Source organism: Globicephala melas, chromosome 7, assembly GCF_963455315.2.
Source record: "Globicephala melas chromosome 7, mGloMel1.2, whole genome shotgun sequence".
Lineage (NCBI taxonomy): Eukaryota > Metazoa > Chordata > Mammalia > Artiodactyla > Delphinidae > Globicephala > Globicephala melas.
In genome coordinates this window covers 36,845,776-36,866,162 of record NC_083320.1, presented here as the reverse complement: position 1 = coordinate 36,866,162, position 20,387 = coordinate 36,845,776, and the positions used below count along the sequence as shown (strand labels likewise).

At 36.5% G+C, this 20,387-nt stretch overlaps 1 protein-coding gene across 1 annotated transcript in view; it reads left to right on the top strand.

The window, feature by feature from the left end:
* The window catches only part of PLCL1 (phospholipase C like 1 (inactive)), a 934,919-nt gene that overhangs the window by 514,251 nt on the left and 400,281 nt on the right, over window positions 1-20,387 (top strand). The gene's annotated exons all lie outside the window — the stretch shown is intronic.

The following is a 20,387-nucleotide window of genomic DNA, read 5'->3' as shown; positions in this document are numbered from 1 at the left end:
TTCGGGCTTCACCATGTGAATTTTGGAGGACACAATTCAGCCCATAACAACTTGGTGCCTTATTTGTGTAAGTTTAGTGTGGAGGTGGGTAGTGGTTGCCCTTCTGTCTGAGTGTATTTACTGACTGGCTTTGACTGAAACCACTGCGGAGCCATAGGTACATCAGATGCTCAACATGCATTTGTTGAACGCCCGAATTTCTGCCTTGAAAGGCTACCCATTTTACTCTGCTCAGGCTTGCCTGAAATCTTCATTCGCCTGACAGGTAGTAATTAACTGCTGAAAGACACAAATACTTCCTTTTAAACATTGACATTATGTCCACCTCCTGAAAGAAAAGGATAGAGGCAAATAAAGAGAGTTCAGGAAATGCTAAAATTTCTTTGAAGTAATTTCATTGAAAATTAACAAGTTGATTATTGTGAAAACAGATTCCAATTTACACATAATGGCCAATCATCTAGCTCTCCTGGCCTTTGATGAAACCCTTCCTACCCAGAGCGATTTGTTACCCCGCTGGAATGGTTAGCCAGGGCTTCTTAGGTTAATTTGCCTTTCAGACTTCAGCCGCTTAAAGACGGTACGTTTAACTCAATTACGAGCATTCGTCTTGTGCACAGCGCTGTTTCTTCTGCCCCAGCAGCCCCATCCCGACACTTCTGCTACTGTGCCCACCTCTTCTGTAAGTTGCAATAACCGAGTTCTTCGCAATTGGATACCTTGTGCGGGATCTCCAAAACTCGAAACTCACTTGAGCAGAGAGGCCAGTCGGGACAGACATCAGGGACTTCTGTTTCCAGGAGTCGTTCTGCTGTTTCCGGAGGAATTTCTGGCCACAAGGACAGAGTGATGTCTCCTTGGTGGACCAGCTTCAAGTGGGTCAGAAGGCTGGCCTCACGGGGCAGCTTCCATGGGCACTGCTTTGCAGGACGCGTTCCTTTGGGGCTTGGACAGCAGTCATACAGCTTGGCTCAAAGGGCTTGATTAGGGTACAGCAGGGAGGGAGAGACCTTCCACTTGTTCACTGCTTTTAATAACATTCCCTCCCTTGAAGCATGTTTCTGTTTCTGCAGACAGCTGATGGATTATCTGTTGATTTTCTAATTTCTAACATTCTTTCATTGGAGGGGTGTGGGCTAAAAGATAAGGCATGTAGTTGCTTTGGGATTTAAAACAAACTCCTCACCCTTCAAACCTCCTCTTTAACCTTCTAGCCTTTCAAAAACGATTGTGTCTTCCTCTTGAACTTCCCCCTTTCATGCTACTATGTGATAAACTTCTTGGTACTTTCTTTCACAAAAGACTTTTTAAAAAATCCTTTATGCTGGCAGGGAATTAACTCATGAATAAATGGATAATAATAACGGCTGACATTTTTGGAGCGCTGACTATTTGGCAGGCACTGAGCTGAGGGATTTGCTTGCGTTATCTCACTTGATCCTCTCAACAGCTTTATGATAAAGCCCAGTTCACCAAGGAGGAAACTAAAGCAGCAGGGTTTGAGGAGCTCATCCTAGGTCATAGGATTAAGAAGCGGAAATGTTGGACTCTCCAGTGTAGGAGAAGGGAAACTGGTCTGGAAATGAAAACTCTTGATTCTGAAACACATACAGGATAGATGGTCAAAAAGCTAATGTTTGTTACTTTCACTTAACAAAGGTGCAGTTAAGTACTTACTTAATACCCTGAGGGTAACAGAAGGGACTCAACTGCCCTTGGGGAGATTTTTAATCTAGTTCAATGGTTCCCAAACTCTGGTGCACTTTGGAAAGATCTGGGGATCTGGAACGTATGCTAATGCCTGCTAGACAGCCAGGAGTCATCTTAGGTTGTTAGGATGGGGGTGTGACCTGAGCATCAGGAAGTTTAAAAGCCCCCCAAGTGATCATAATGTGCAGTCAAAGATTGGGAACCCTTGGTATCACTGAAGAGAGAAGCTGTAATACATTGTGAAGCGGGAGATAAGACATGTGCCATGGTGTGGCTGAGTTATAATTTCCACAGGAATTTTCATAATTCCTTTGCCATTGAATTCAGGCTAACAGACCCTTAGATGTGCTTTTTTTCCTGTGTCCCTCACTTTGGTCTGTATAGCACATTCCTTTGATTCGCAAAGGCTCAGGAACAATGGTGTGTGGGTTCCTTTTTTTCCAGCATGGGGTTAAACAGCATCTCAGCCCGGGTTTCTGAGACACCACGTCCGCTGCTGCATTTCCCTTGCAGTACATTTCACTACCCTATGTAAGCTTTTGTTCATTTTCACTTGTTTCTTTTTGCCCACTTAAATTTTCTTGTCATTTATACTACTCATCTGTCACTCATTGATCTCTCTGATTAGAATTTGACAAGCTCAGTACTTAAAAAACAACTAGTTTTCTTTTCTTTTTTTTTTTTTTAAAGAAGAACAAAGGCTCAAGTGTCTTTTGTGCCCTTAATTGGTTAGGAAATTTACACACCCTCTGCCCTCCTTTCTATAAAACTGTATTCCATCCATTTGTGACATTTCCTGTGCCCCTTGTTGGGACCTGATCACCTCATCATTTTTCAACTAATAACTGTTGACCACCCTGTCCAAAGCACTGCCATTCCTCTCTCCGTGGTGCTTTTTAAATCGTTAGGAAGATACAGAAATTTCTTTGCATGTTACCATTACTCCATTTGGTGTTTAACTCTACTGAACATATTGAAAGGTTGAAAGAGACATTACTATTTTGGTTATTTATCTGTTGCCGAATGTACATGAAAAGATGTAGCTTTTCTTCCAACGTTCGTTCCTCAACGGTAGCTAGCATTTTATGGCTATAGAGATTTTTAAAGCAATTATAGCTATTCATGTATTTTTTACTGATTGTTAAATTTTACTAATTTGGATGATGTTAGAAAAACACAGTGGTGGTTTATATGAGGACTCATGAGAAGATAGTTTGGAAAAAAATACCAGAAAAGGAGAGTAAAACTTAAAGTATGAAATGAATTCCAAATAGATGTCACCTATAGACCTGGAAAGATTAGATACAAGAAAAGCAGAAGAGACACACGCAGAGCTGCTTATAGAGAAACAATTCTTAGGATGAAATGAGTTGGTGGGTATTGTCTAAGGTTAAGGTAAAATGCCAGAAATTAAAGATGAGAATGGGAGAGTGGGAAAGAGAAATTAAAAAATAATTTAGCAGCTAGAGACAATCAAAGAGTTTCCTATTTACAAAGGTGTACATATCAAAGGAAAGGACACAGGGAGTTAAGTTGCTCCATTAATAGTTACAAAGGCACAATATCACACTTATCAATAAAAGTACCGTATTTGAAAACCTGGCCGGAGATTATTCATTATCCAGATAACGAACTTTCAGTGGTTTGACAACAGTAGCACACAGGAATCGCTTTATTTGTCAAGCCAGAAGATGGCACTGTTGTCAATGTTTGCAGGGAAAATACCCTCCAGGTCTGGAGAGCTGGTGAACAAAATGCATCAAACTGGTTTCTGTACGGTTCAGACCAAAAGAATGTACTTAAAGGAGGATTATGTGTAGGTTTCTTTTTATCTGGGTTTTCTGTAAAGTACAGCAAAATATTCCAAAGCCATTTGAAACACAAGAAAGGTGTTACAGGATAGATGTTTTAGATCCACATGCCTGTTACTTACCTTATGGCTGTGTAGTTACATCTTTATATTGGCATTCTATTTTGGTTAGGTTTTTAGTTCATTTTCCCCATAAGGGAAGAACCTATTTCTAGCTGATTAAGGGTAAGTGATGGACTCACTGTATTACACTTCTAACTTAGCATTATTGGGAAGCTATAGAAATACTCGTGTTGCTCTTGTTTCAGAGGATGTTAAAAACCTCTCTTTTATTGGAGATCACCTTGTCTTCCAGCTGTGGCTCCTTACCTTACTGTAGTAGGAGGTATTCTCATCATGCTTGGGACAAAAAGCTGTACAAGGAAATACATTTTGATTTCATTTAGAGTAAATCTGAAACAAAGCTTGCCTCACTGCGGAAATTCCTTTACATTAACACGTTTTTTGGTTTGTTCTTTTCAAAATTAAAAAAAAATTAAATGAGTATCAAGCAAGTTAGACTTGAGGGTTAATTCCTGGATGTCAAAAGGGCAATAGGAGGGAAACTGTCACACTAAATTTTTCCTTTCATTTAACTGTGTGTGTGTGTGTGTGTGTGTGTGTGTGTGTGTGTGTGTGTGTGGCTTGGGAACACAGTGAGGAGGGAAAAGTGGGGTGATGTTAAGGTCAGGAGAAGGGAGAGTGGAAGACATTCTAGCTTGGGCTATTTTAATTTTAACTACAAAATTTAATCACATTCTTTGAGTAAATGGGACTCTAAAGCTAAATTCTTAGAAATCACATAACGCTTAAAAAAACATATTTGAAAATGACTTTAAAAATTAATCAATAATGAAAGAATAAGGTACATTCTGCCACAGGATAGCCTTTTTAAAAACTGCATTTTGTATTCTATTAAATAATGAATCCAGGTAAACTTCCTGCATTTATTCACACAGGTGGGTACATTTCATATGACTCAGACTTCTAAAAAGTAAAAACACGACATTTTTGGTTAATAATTATTTCAGCAACATTTCCCAGCATCTTTTACATCATAAACAACGTGGATCCTGATTCAGCTCTTCTGGATTCCATAATAACAGATGGATTTCGAGACTGTTTACTGCTGCTTCCCACAAACTTCCTCTTTGTAAACTACTATATTATTTATGAATCAGAAAAGTTTCAAAGGAGCCTCCTATCTGATTACTGCTTACTGATGAACTTGCATCAGAGAAACTTTTAGTCCAATTATTCCAGTTTGTTATAAAGAACTGTTATTATTCCAAAGTCTGAATTTGTTAACTGCTTACTCTGCCTGCTTCTCTGTGCCATTTATTCATGAAGACTTTGTCAGACAGATTGTAGTAACTCTATCCACAGGAAACAACGAATAGTGAGTATATTGGCACTGAAAAATCAAGGTAGACATTATAATAATAAGTGTTTGTAAGCAGCATGACTACACCAGACACTGAGGTATAGTTAAAATGTACTTTAGAAAATATTGCAAGTAATTTTGGTTTTGAACTGGTTTATATTCATCCTTGTGGAAAACTGTATCTAGTTTTCTGCATTGACCTAGTAACAGACGTTTAGACAGTTTACAGACATTTCTGGTCACTGACCTTGACACTTAGAATCGTTGGTTTGAGTGTCAGGCAGGAATAAGTGTGGAAAAAGAATGAAACTGAAATATACTTCTTAAAAGTTTATTTGATCCATCCTGATTTTACAGTTTACTTTAGCAATAGAAGCAATTTCCTTTTCTGTGTGTGCGTGAAGTGGGCACAAAGATATCCACACTCATGGCATTTTAATTAGACGCACGAGAGAGGACACGACACAACAAAACCAAACAAAGCAAAAATCCCCACTAAAATAAAACCCTGCAAATAACTCTAACCGTGCCTTAAAATTTTCACCCTCTGTGCTACGTAACGATAGGCAACATGATTATGATTAATTCATTATGACCTTGGTAAGAAACATATTTATGGAGAAGTGTCATCAATTACGATGGTTCTTGGGCTGAACCTGAGCTTGTGTGTGTGTGTGTGTGTCTGTATGTGTATGTAGTATAGGGTTGGTTATGTCATCATCCTATCAAAAATATAATTGTCTATTTGCTGATTGGGAACTGAGCGAGTTCTCACCTGCCTCTGGGCGCCATCCTCACCGGGGACTCTTTGCCTTCCTGGGAGCCTAATGCTGAGGCAGGCCAGCTGCGTGATCCCTAGATGCCAAACAACCAGAAAGGAGTCTGTGACAGATGCTTCTGCATTTTATGCAAATAGCAACTTCATGGATCAGTTTTCCTTCCCTCTGTGGAATATAAGCATCTGGAAAATAGAATTCCAAGAGCCTTAGCCCATTAACAAATGAACAGAAATGACCAAACAAAACAGTGGTAACAGCACTGACCCGGAATGTCAAAGAGGCATACGTTTATTAAAGCCCTAGTTTTATTGTAAATTTCCCCTCCTCAAACCATGTACTTTTATCACTTCCTAATATTTTTCTTCCCATAAATCTGTAGTAACTGAAAAGTATATATTTTTTGTATAGATGTCTCCCGGTCACTGTACTGTAGTTTTCGAGGATCACAGGTCTGGAGTCACAGTGAAGAAATCCACACGTTGGCTGAAGATGTGTTTAAAACAATTCTAAACAAAAGCCAAAGCCAAACCAGAACATTCTTTCCCAGAAAAAGTTTTTTTTTCCAAAGTAGAAATAAGTTTCAAAGCTTACGATTTTAGATCTATTTGCAGTTAAATAAATGCTATTTATTTTTTATTAGTGTGCCTCTTAAAATATACTTAGGAAAGAACATGAGCTTTATGATTAAGTATGTAGCAAACATTCATGTATATTCTGACGTTCAGCTTCAGCTTTTAAATGGAGATTACTAGTATTTCAATACATAAATAATTTTATAGTACTCATACATTTGCTTTAATAAGGCTTTCACATTATACCTAATTTTATGTAAATGTTATTCAGATTTCAATCCAAGAGTTTTGTAGGGGAGGTTAAAAGGTGTTTATCTTGATTTGTTAAAAAAGCACCATTAAAATTAAGCAGTGACAAATATTATGACTTTTAAAATTGTTCTAATTGGTTGTATTTGTTTATTAGGCTTGTGTTTATACCAAATATTTTAACTCTTTAAATGTAACCCAATTTGATGAATTGTTCATAGAGGAGCCGTAATCAGGAATCTCGTAAATTCAACTATCTGCTTGTATTCTCAGTAAACACCGCTTTATGAATATTGTTTAATGAAATGAAATAGTATATATCACATTTAGGAAAAATAATGAAATTATTTAAAAGAAAGCTTAGATTATCTTATTTTAAAAAACACTAGCCTTCCTGTAGCTAAATCTTTATGTTACCATAAAGATTAGTACTAAAAATGTATTTCTTGAACATACATATTTCTTGGGAGAACATATATTTGTTCAGAATAATTATAATAAAAAATAAATGCAAATTGAGAAAAAGTATTTCATTTGTTCATTTAAAAATACTTCTGAAAATAATATTTTAAGGAGGAAAGGAAAGTGATCAGAAATATCCCTCCATAAATACATGACTAGTATATTCCTCCATAAATATATGACTAGTATATTCCTACATGTTACTTATTAAAAATAATCAGCCAAGACGGAGGATGGGTAAGACAGGCTCTAAATTAAACCTTAACCAAAAATTCAAATAGCATTTCAGAATCGAGTATTAATAGAATAAACTTCATTTTAGTTTCTCATAAGTGCAGCTGCATTTTCTATTTAATTACGGGTTTTCAACAGTAGTAATTTTTCCTTGACCTGCTCAATCTTCAAAGTCAGAAAATTGCTTCTTTTTAAAAACTGACAATGGCACGGTATGTTTCCAAAGAAAAAAGACAAATTATAGAAAACCATTAGTTTAAACAGATTTCAATAGCCAGGAGTAAGTTCTAATAGAAAACTTGGTTGAATAGGAGGAAAAGTTACGAGTTACTTTTATTGCATGGCATAATGTGAAAGTTAAGATATATTATTATTTTCTTTTTTTCTAAAAGAAAAAAAAATGTGTTGTATAATTATAAAAAGCCCAAGGCATTAAAGATGACTTGTTTCTTGCTCTTTGGTAAATGCAATTCTTTACAGTTGTAAATTCATGGAGATTTTGTCTACAGCCTAGCCTGGGTAGTAGATGAACAGAAAAAGGTATTTTAAAAGAGAAAAGTTCAGCTTAATAAGCGTTGTGAAATAAGATAGCAAGAAAAATAAAGAACAGAGCATTGACCTTTGAAAAGATAATAGGATTGAAGCTCAGAATTTGCTGAAAATACAGAAGCAAAACTTGTTTTTTGACCTAAATTGTTAAATTGTAGTTCAGCGTGTAAACATTTAGGTTTTTTTTTCTGAATGAGAAACTAAATAATCTTACTGATTTAATAAAGCAGGCTGCTTAACCACAGAGAAGAGAGGATGGGATTTTTTGGTTGATTTGAATCAGAGATTTTACAGAGTATGTTTTAATCACACGTTGAGCCTCCTTTTGAGGCCAGTGAAATAATTCGACCTAGGACTCCAGGTTATTGACTGATTACAGAAAGAAAAATTTAATAGTCAGTGGGTAATTATTCACTGTTCATTTTTTTTTTACTTTTATCATGCTCATAACCTTTATTACATTATATGTAGGTGTTGAGATTTTCTCTGACTCTTTAAATGGCATTAAGAGCAAACTGCATACAAATGAGTTCAATCTGAGAAAAGAATATTTTTTCTAAAGCTTAATTATTAATACTTTTCATTATTTGTGGTGCCAACATAAATTATGTCTGTCTTCAGAGCTAAAACATGGTTTCAATACTCAGGTTCACTAAAAAGGCCAGGTTGTAGAATCTGAACCATTGGTACCACCAGGATCTGTTGACGACAGTACATCCAGCCAGGGAGTCAAGGGAAGCTTTTAATAAAAACCAGGGATGTCAAGACATTCCGTGCTTTTATCTCTGCTCTTTTTGATAGAGTTGATATCAACAAAATGACCCAAGACCCCCTTCCAAGTGCACATCGGCCAAAAACCCAGGTTGCCCGGGGAAGGGAAGTCAAGAGGCTCATATTACTATAAACTATATGTGGTGACACCACTGATGTTTAGCTTAATTTTTTCTACTAGAGTTTCAGACGGATGTGCTATATTTTAAAATTACTTAGTAAAATATTCCTTTTGCAATCTACTGTTGCTTGTGAGCAAGGTCCAAATAAGGGTGGTACTCAAATCTCATCAGCTTCCTCAAAAAAGCTATGAATTAAAAACAAAACCCGTGTAGCTCCAAAAAGAGGCTGCTTCACTGTGGGGAAGAACTGAGATGTGATCAGATGGGTTAGTGAGGAATCTGCCTTTGAAAGGTAATTACAACGTTAATCTGTGGGATAAAAACTCATGAAAAAAGAATTCTTTGGAATAGAAGGGACTGTGAAAATCTAAATAGCAAAATAAATATACATTTACACTCAAATTCTTATAAATTAGCAACCCATAAGAGGCTGATCTCCGGGTCATAGGTAGTGACCATAAATACTGTTATCAGGGGATGACAATATATTGTATTGTCCTCATGAACAGTTGGGCCATAAGACAAATGCATAATAATTTTGGACCCTTTTTTATGGTGTCAGGAATTTCATAAGGAAGTCTTCACAAAGCTAAGTAAGTGTGGGTTCCGTGCCATAATGTTTACTCCTTAATTTGCTGAGATACTATAAAATGAAAGTTACAGGTAAAAGTAAGCCATAGGTCAACTAGACAGAGTATTAGGACATATTTTTGGAGCCCCAGGACCTAGTTCTTGGTCTGACCAAGCTCTCTCTGTCTTAGTTTCCTCCCATGTAAAATGAGCATTTATGGGTAGATGATCTCTTGGGTCCTGACAAGCTCTATAATTCTATGACTTTTGAAATTATAAGTAAAATGCCATTTGATGTTTCTTTTTATTTAAAAAGTGCTGTTCACATTTTTCAGTTGATTGGTACTGTATTACTTTACTGTGTTATATGCCCAGCTTTGTAAAAAAAAAAGTTAGAAAATGCATTTGGGCATGCACAAAGGAATCAATAAAGGTCACGTAGAGAATGAAGAGTGGAAGCATTGTTAAGAGCCATGGAATTGCTGAAATGAAATTTTTAGGTATTACCACAAAAATGGAGAAATGCTGAGAAGCCATCTCTCACTAAACAGCAGATGACTCCGAAGTTAGTAAAATATTTCTCCTCTCCACAAACAAACAAAAGGCCAAAGAGATAAGAAGAGAAAGGAGAGAGAAGAGAAAGTGAGAGAGTGAGAAACCTGGGCCTTCTGTCTTTGCACGGGCGAGTTACCACAGGTGTCCCATTTACAGTCAAGGGGGTTTTCATCTCTTGAATGCTATATTTTTGTATCCACTAAAAATATGTATGCACATTTTAAAAATGGCAAGGCAATGAGTTTGGAAAATTTTTTTAATTACAAAAATTAAAATGGCTCCAAATGAGTTTGAGCAGGTGTGCACACAAGTCATTAGGTCAGGGAAGTGTCAGAGACTTAGTGGCTGAGAAAGAATGTGAGCAGGAGGTTGAATGGTGAGGAAAAGAAAAAGTGGGCGGGGCAAAAGGGCCACATGATGGAAATTACTTGATGAGTAATTCACCTTCACCCTTCTTAGCAGTAACTTTAACCCTCTTTTTAAAATAAAAAAATCAGCCACAGCCACTAAAAATACTCCCTTTTCAATCTGAGAGTTGTGGTCCTGCTGTGAAGGCACTAGTTGCTTAGGAAAATCCCAACTGACTGCTGTACCCCGTACTTTAAACTCAAGCCCTGTGGTGTTACATCATTGACTATAGGTGTCTGGCAGGTGGCTAGATATCAGTAGATCCGCACCATCAGCTTTCATTATTATTTTCATTTACCAGGAAACCACTGGCTGTCAACCCAGTGCTCTGGTGAATTTAGCTGAAGTCTAGTTATGATGGAATTGACTTAAACCTTTTCTATAGGGGGAAGATTTTTTACAAAAAGGCTGTCACCCTGGGCTAAATTCTGGGTGTTCAGTTTGTACTTCACTGACTCTCCAGTGAGAGATGCTCCAGATAAAGGGGGCTCGATTCTGCTGTCTGATAAAGGTACCATGCAGGCACCCCAAAACTTAACAATCAGGAAGAAAGGGACTCTGACCAATAAGAAAGATGGCCTTCAACTTTGCCCAGATCTGGTCCTCTAGACTGTGTAGTGGGCTCCAGCTGTATGGGCTAGTAGCCAGCATCAAAATATATGCCTACAGGATGTTAACTCAAAATTAAATATAGGATCCGGGAAGACTCCTCTGATTTCAGGAACAGTTATTATTGTTATTATTATTTTTACTGTTATTTAGGTTAGTATTTTGCTTGAATATTAGACTCATAGTTCTTACAAGTGTTAAAAAAACAAAATTCAACTGAGTATATTTTAAAGATCTCCTTGGCTTTATTCGGTAGTTTGTGAATTGGGCAGCATCCAAACTAGCAGATAGAAAAGACCTCTGAAGAGCTATACAAGGCAAGAGATTTTATAGGCAGAAGGGAGCAGGAAAACAGGAGTTGTATAGGCAAACAAGCTAATTGGTTATTGCAAGGTTACTTCCATTATAGGGGCTGGCAGAGTTCTACTTGGCAGATCACCTCCCTCTTGCTGATCAGGTGGTTCCTGGCTGCTTTATGAATCCATTTCTGGGAGAGCCGAGACTATAATGAAGTTCAATTTGGGTTTGGTGACATGGGGCTTAGCATAAGCAACTCCATTTTGGGCCTGTTGTCTTGCCTTTAATATAAGAAAATATCAGAATTTGGGGTTAATTTCTGAGCCATGCAGAAATATTTCAATTTGTAACTTTTGATTGTTATTGCTTAAACTTCATCATGCTTAGAAAAAATTAGGAGCAGTGCCACTGACTTTCCCCACCCTTAGCTTAAGTCCTTTTCTCAGTCCCAAAGTCACATGCTTTTATTGCCACATACAGTGGGTCTGCCGATAGGCTGACTGTGTCTGGGAATGTCTGTGTCTAACTTTCCTCATCTTTCCAAGTTATTCTCCTTCGCTGCCTACACTTTTATCAGTTTGAAGTTCAGAATATATTTTATTCTACTGAGTCCTTTAAAAGCAAGGACAGCAGTTCGATTAACTTTATGAAAGAAAAGAATATTATTTGGTAGTGATAAAATTTTTTGTAAATTAGGTCCCATTTTCCCATTTGTTGAAACTACAATTTCAATAAATCGTTAGATTAATTTCAATTTTTTTTTCAGATTGAAAGATTTCTGAACATGAAGCTTTTACATTTTTCTCTGTGCTCTGCCAACCCCACTCCTCAATTATTGACCTATAAACGAAACCAACACTGAAATCTGAAAGCACAGCCACTTTGTCTCATACAGTTGTCCCTTGGAACCAGACAATTTAGTTTTTGTCATATGAAATTTTATAAAATTTAATATTTTATCATCATGCTATATAGTGGCTTTACTCGATTTTCACACATTTTATATTAGTTTAATTTTTTGTTAGAAATACTTATGAAGAGAACAATTTTATTCTTTCACATTACCCAAATACTTGTAGAATTATAAATTAGCCTTTTTCTTTGAAACTTTCCAATAATTCATAGTAGACACAAAAACTAATCTATTCCTTTACTGGTGGAATAGATTAGTTTTTGTATCTGCTATGAATTATTGGAGAGGGAAGGGGAAAGGGACATGATAAGGGTAGGGTATTAAGAAGTACAAACTACTATGTATAAAATAAACTACAAGGACACATTGTACAGCACAGGGAATACAGCTGATATTTTATAGAAACTATAAATGGAGTATTATCTATATAAATACTGAATCACTCTGTTGTTCTACCTGAAGCTAATATAATACTGTAAATCAACTACACCTCAAAAAAACAACCACCCAAAATCTAACCTATTCCTGTATTGTATGTCACATTAACCATAGAAATGTGGCTTTTGGGGTTGGACACAATGACTCCTTCCCAGAGAGTAAAATTGTCATTAGAAGAACAATGAAATGCTTTTAATAGCATGAGCTATTTCTGGTCTTCTCTACTTGGTAAATCATGAATAAAATCAGAAATATTGATTGTGTCTTACTTTTATACTTTTAAAAACATAGATCGTGTATATGAATACCACAGGCTGCCCACTGAATTTCACAAATGTTGTTGCTATTTTTAACAAGTTGCTTGGTAAAGCTTCTGCTTTAAATTCAGGTTGCTTTGCTTATGATTGGGATCATCTTTAATGTCACTGAGATGAACTTTTTTTTTTTTTTTTTTTTTTTGCGGTACACGGGCCTCTCACTGTTGTGGCCTCTCCCGTTGCGAGCACAGAGTCCGGACGCACAGGCTCAGCGGCCATGGCTCACGGGCCCAGCCACTCCGCGGCACGTGGGATCTTCCCGGACCGGGGCACGAACCCGTGTCCCCCTACATCAGCAGGCGGATTCTTAACCACTGCGCCACCAGGGAAGCCCACTGAGATGAACTTTTAACAAATCTATAAAAACTTGTTAAAAATAGCAACATTTTTGAAATTTAGTGGGCAGCCTGTGGTATTCGTATATACAATCTATGTTTTTATAAGTATAAAAGTAAGACACAATCAATATTTCTGATTTTATTCATGATTTACCATATAATTTCCTCTCATGGATAGAAAAACACAGGAAAAATTTAGTACAGGAATTTGGGGAGAAGGCATAGAGTGAATAGAACTGGGATCTTGGATGCAGGTTTGTATGAAGATTGTTGTTCTTATTTTACTATTTCCTCATGAGTTTAACTTTTTATTTAATTTAACATATCCCGTTATTTTCTGTGGCATTAAACACTGGTAGGTAAGAAAAAAAATGGTTCTGGAAATAAATTCCTAAGTGCAGTTGCCTTGTACCTAAGTGATAAAGCTAATCTAGAGAGAGAAAAGTGGCCCAGAGACCTCTTTGTGTGAAGTATCTCAACATATTGCTGTCTGTTATATTGTACCGAACACATGCACTTCTGTTTAGTAATATTTTGGGGAGCTGAGATTTAGGGCAGAAAAGATTGGAGCATCTTTGCAACTAATTCTAAAATTTTATAGGGTTATTTATTTATTGATACTGTGACGAACATGCATTATTTGTAATAACATTTTCAGTTTAACATTCCTTTTTTATTTAATTCTGATTTTTAAGACCTTTGAGTTTTTCTTTGCTTTAGCTTGGGAAAACCAAATAAGTGCAAGTTTCCTCCAAGACACCTCATGAAAACATTTTTTTTTTAATAAAATCAAGAGTGAAACGAGTCTATATTTATTTGGAAGATCATCTGACTACTGCTAAATGGAGTATCTCAATCTGAAAGTGAAATCTGTTTCACTGCTAAAAATTGCCAAGAGTTTTTTGACTGAGATTTGGGAATCTGCAGAAAATGTAAAAGTTTTTTTTTTTTCTACAATAATCTGTTCAGTGAACAAGCTGTGAAAAATAGTTCTGTATTTTGTCCATGTGATGCAGCAGACGGTAAATTTCCATTTTAAAGAACGATATGAGTAGCTTCTGGCATCCATCTCTATTGCCTTACTCGAATCTCCTTACACTGAGTTACAACAATGCAGTTTATTATTTCTTTAAAGCAAAAAATAAGAAGGGATCTTACATTCTTTCTTCTTCTTTTTTTTTTTCCAATCAATATCTCAGCTCTATTTCTTTATCTGGGATCAGTAATATGAGGACATTTAGAGGCCTTATCAAATGTGCCTTAAAATGCCACAATTGTATTAAGAAGATATTATTTTCCTGCATTTAAAGCTTTGCATTTGAAGAGCTTTAGAATTACTTTACTGTTTCTTCTTAAACATATTCTTTTGAGGTAGGTGGTTCCATAATGAAGATTTATCATAAACTGTTAAAGGATATATTTTTAAAAGAGGTATAATTATGATTCTTACATAAACACAAAATGAACATGTGCTTAAAGATTTTATTTATTCATTCATTAATGAGAGAAGCAGTAAGATGTTACAGCCTGCTCAAAGGAGAATTCAAATTTGCATTCACATACATGTAGGTAAATAAAGAATGCTGGAATGAATTGGCAAGTAGATGCAAAACTATTTAATATTTACAAGGCAATAATCAATTGCATTCTATAGGTCATAGTATTTATATTATGTTATATTATGGACTAAAATATTTTGTATTATTATTAATTTTCAATAACTCACAGATTCAAAATAGCTCAAAGGCAATGAAAGGCGGAGATAACCTGGAAGGGTGTGCTAGACACCTAAGGAACTTTTTGGTTTATTTCAAAGTCTTTCCCAATTTTTTACCTACAGATCCAATTAAAAAGTACTTTTCACATTTTCCACCCAAATTAATCAATTTTGTTTCCTAGATTACATTTACCTGTTAAATCCAACGCCTACCCAGAACAGTGTCTGACACATAGTAGGTGGTCTATTCATATTTGTTGAATAGATAAAAATTTTCTTGTATCATCTACTGAATATTTTACAAATAACCCAGAAGTACAAATTAGTATGTTCTTTTGTTCCCAAATCTCAAGCATGTCAGAAAGATTCTGAAAAACTGGGGGCAGCCTTCAAGGCTTTAGTACCTACCTTTCTTTTGCTTTTGATCTTTTTACAGTCAATGATGCATCTTCTGAGAGAGCATGAGATACATAAAGGGAAACCATGAGTCAAACTGCCACTGTATTCCCAGTCCCCCATGGCAGGGCATGAACTCTGGTGGGTGAAATCAATATCAAACTGGCTATGAGGTAGGTGGCCTCTGAGGGCAAAGTCTTACCTTTCTGAGGACTCCAGTGTACCTTTCTGAGGACTTTATTGCAAATCAGATGCTTGTTACTACTCGGATTTTGACAATATTAGGTTGTCCCTAAAATTAATTTTTGTTCGGCCTCCACTTATTTCAACTAGATGATAACTCAAGGAGTTTAGTGTCAGGCTTCCAAGGAGGGCTTCAATGCTCATACAGTCTTTTTCTTCCTCACTTGTCTGATGCCTGAAATCCTGCCATTGTTACTTCATCCCTTGGACTTATCAGTTGCAATGATCCCACTGATGTGCATATACATTCTCTTGGGAGGGGTAGCGTTCTTTATGTTTTCAGTGTTGCACACTTCCTAGGGAAGAAAATTAGTGACGAGGTTGTGATTTGTTATCCTATTAAGATTTTGATGGGGGAAATGAGTGTCAGACAGTGGGCACCAAACACTGGGGACAGGTCCAAGTAGGCAAAGTCAGGAATGAGAAAGCGGTACAAGGTAGAGCTCAGTGTCTTCAACAAATTCACACCCTAACCCTCTTTTGGCTGATGTCTCCAATGTATTTCTGCAAAAATATTCTGGTGTCAGCAGCAGCATTACAAAATGGAGGGCGTTCATTTTACCATGAAGATGGTTAGCAAAAGTGAAAGGTTTTCATAATGGTGGCTCTTTTGGATCTTTATTTAACCCTTGGATTTCTTTGTTCCTTATTAAATGTTTGTGAGCTTGTCTTTCAGATATTTTATCGACTTATCACTGCTCTACTGCATGTCTGAATACTCTCTTATGGTTGACAAATCATTTTCATATACATTCTCATTTGATCTTTAAATAATTTCATAGTCCTTAGTTGTGAAGGATGATCTTTGACCTAAAAAGTGTTATTTTCCCACTCAAGGCGAGCTTTTCTGAGTGAAATAAATGGCTGTCCTATAATGAGTTTGTCCTCCTCAACTATATGAGTGCTAGATGTTGATGGAACTAATTATTTTTGTTGTGGTAGTCCATATCCTGCACGAAGATAACAAAAAAGACAAGCCTCCGGAGCCACAGCCTGATTCATCTGCCATTTATAGGTGTGGTTTTAGTCTTTCCTTCCTCGGTGGCTTTGCTGTTACCACTGAAGAAATTAGTGCTATAAACACTTCAAGTCTTGACTCACTGACACTTTGCACTTTGTCATACAGTATTTTCAGATACTATAAAATGTGAATGAGGAAATCCTGGAACATAGGTTATCCATTATTCTCATCTATAACTCTCTATTAAAGGAGTAGGCGTGTAGGAATGAAAGTTAGACTTTGAAAAATAATACGACTTGTAAAGACAAGAATAAATGATCTGGTAATTCTCACTCTAAATAGCTAGTGTGACTTTAGACAAGTGACTTAATTTTCTAAAGTGAAAAGAATAATACTTTCAGTTTAGGGCACAGAGGTATTGTGAGGATTAGGGACCGTGAAATATTCTTAGTTAAAAGATACTATTTAAATGCAAGGCACTATTACTGTGAAAAGGAATAGAGGACCTAAGTTATATTATGATTAAATTTGCTCTTAAACTCTTGAACCTGAAAGGCCAAAGAAGTCTGTTCTTATATAGATCATTTTGTGCACGATAGCTGTCTACCTCAAAAGTGACTTTGGATGAATTTTCATTAAATGAATGAATACAGTTCATTCAAGGATTCCTAACTGGCTTTATTCTTTCTAAGTCAATAGACAGTTTTTTTAAAAGTTTGGGTGGTACAGGCTGTGGAGAGAAATAATTTAGGTGTATCCTTAAACAGTAGTTAAATACAAATTCTTGTGCACTGAATGAAATTCTGGTTTGAAAAATCCTTATTCTTAATGTACTTCAAAACATTTTTATATTTTTATTATTTCCTTATGACAAATCTAGACCTTGTCTTATCTACATATATTGTCAATTTTGGGCTGTCTAGAATCTCCACTATGTTTTTAAGCATTTTCCCTCTGCTCTTTTAGGGAATTGCATCTCCACCGTAAGTAGTCCTGGGGTGATATTGAATTTTCATCCAAGGGACTGGATTCTGTCTTTTCCCTCCCTAGTTCTGCCAGGGGGTGATTGAGTATCAGTATTGGCCAATTAGATGCCTTCTTTGGGGACATCAAGTCTTGAGGTGATGACAAGGTCTGGGGTGTGATTAGTGTCTTTCTTAGCAGCAGCAGAGGCAGAGATGGCGGCTGTAATGGTGGTGGCATTCTGTTCCAAACATAAGCTGGGTGCTGTGCTTTAGGCTTCTTTTTTCTTGGTCTTTTGGAGCATCCTTGGATTTTTGCCCATACCTATAGCCAATCTTTCAGTTTCCTGTTCATTTTGTGAGCGCCACAAAATCTTCCAATAGGTGCTCTTTTGTCTAAGGTAGTTAGAGTTGGTTTCTGTTGCTAGCATCCAAGAATTCAGACTGAAACAGTGCACCTGTGTTTCTGAGGAATAGAAAGGTAATACAGGAAAAGTACTTGAACATTACTTGGTTTTAAGTTACCATTGAATGTTGGCCACTATGATTATTATGACTCTTCTTTTAGCACTATCATATGATATTGTTTAAAACCATTTAGTTTGTCATTCTCATAGACTAGAACACAAGCACTTTGCAGGAACCTTGTCCTAGTTATTTTTGCATGTGGCTCAGTATTTGGGATATAGTTGGAATTCAGCAAATACCTATTGATAGGACAAAAAAATAAGCTAAATTTGGCATTATTAAGCACACAATAGGCAATCAATTATTATGTTTGATTAAATTCAAGTTCACTTAATTCATTGAGCCCTACTATGTCCAAGTTACTATGAAGAATATAAAGGCATGTCCTTTGCCCTTTTACCTTTAATAAGTTTGTAATTTCATAATGAAGAAGGATAAAGTAAGAAACTCATATTTAAATTTATTCCTCTACATTCAATGTGTGTGTGTGTGTGTGTGTGTGTGTGTGTGTGTGTGTGGTTTTGATGCTATAGTATTGTACAATAAATTTGAACCCTGTCTTTAAGACTGGCTTCTCCAACCATGGGTGTAATCTAGCGCTAAATATATAAAAATTGATTACAAACTCAAAATGTACATACTCTGTGATGTTATCTGGTGGTTTGTATTAGAGTTGACCTATTGCCTCCATAATCTGGAATAATTGAAATTTTACTATTTTTAATTGACATTCTGATTTTAATTGATTCCACTGAAAATAGAAACAGTATTTTGTATTTTACACTAGAAGCTTGTTTTATGCAATTAATGATCATGCCGAGTACGTTCATTCATAAAATATTGATAAAATTGAATGAACCTGGAAATTGAAATGAGTACCAGGAAAAAATATTTAAACCTAGGAGTACATGGCCCTTATCAGAACACCCAGAAAGAATTGTAGCTGTATTTCTACATTGTAATATATTACAGGAAATAGCAATTAGGACAAGGGTGAACATCATCCCCCGGGTCTATTCCCAAGGCTCTGACTTTATAGTGACTTACAAGAGGGAGAGAGAGGACTTTATGTTATAGGAACTGATAACCTCCCATCTCTGTATCTTTAAGCCAAATTTTTGCAAGTATGGCTCCTCAGACTGTAAAATGTGCATAAGTGTTCTGGTCTCTCAGCTTTTGTGAGCTCAAGACAAGAAGCTTGCTCCAGAATGTAAATCATCTTCATCACCAAACACACTGTGAAGTTCAACTAACTAATTTTTTTCATGGCAACACTGTGCTGATGAAGGAAGCTGGGCCTTGATCTACGGTCGAGTTCCTTATTTCATTGTAGACTGAAAACAAATACTTTGCAGCTAAATCACTTTGAGCAGGGCTGGTTGATACAGTATCACCTGGCTGCTTGTTCAACTGTGGTTTTAGGGCCACAGAGGACACCTACTGAAAACAGGAATTTCAGGAGGAGACTCACTGGGAATCCTCAGAGCATTCTCAAGGCAGGGGGCAAAATTTAGTTTTACAATTTTCCAAAAATGTAAAATTATATTATTTTGCACATTTCCATGAAAATGAGAGAGATGGTCAGTCTCTCCAAGGTGAACACTAATATCTCCATGGTTTAAGCTGCATTTTTCTGGTTTGTGATGTTACACATATTGAATGCTGATAGCAAGACTATGTGGCCAGGTACATTAACTTAGAGTGCTTCCTATATTTTAGGGACCTTTTCTTGCTTTCTCTTATACATTCATTAATTCAAAACAAGGCCCTTACTAATTAACCTAGGGAAAGAAGTATGAGTCTAAACGAGATTCTTATGAAGTTCTCATTTGAGCAGGATGAGGAACTTTCTATAACTTTGAGATAATAATCAGGGTGAGTTTTAATAGAAAATGAAAATCAAATCAAATCTTAGTGTGTCCTCTCTGATAGTTGCACTTTCTTGGCTCCTGAGGATGGATAAATATTTGATTAATGTCAGTTGACCATGAATTGCGAAGGTCCTTCAGTTTTGGGACAGCATAGAGACATCGTGATCTGAGAGTTACTGTTTAAGCTCCTCAGAGCTTCAGAGGGCAGGGAGACTATGTAAACTGATATCCTGCTGTTGGCCATGTGCAGTCTAAGGAAGCCTTGCAACGTGAAGATGAGGAACTTTTGTCATGAAGGCTTTGAAGGGCAGATTGGAAGGCAGGATGTGAAATAGACTGGGCTGAAACAGGAGTTCTTGAGACACTTGATATAGGAAGATAGAGCTATTACTTTTTAATAACTCATTCTATTTCTTTTGTATTGAGTGGGATTTAGTGATTTTGATTGATATTACTAGTGCCCATCAGTATCTGATTCTTCTCTCCTCTCTGGCACATGGAAGACTGCAAGGCTTGGCTTGCAATTGGGCGTTACACAAGAATAGTTCTGGCCAATAGGCTGTGAGTACAAGTGCTGTTACCTTTAGGCTGAAGCCTGGAAGAAGGGGTAGAATGTCTCCAGGTGCTCTTCTGCCTCAGCAAC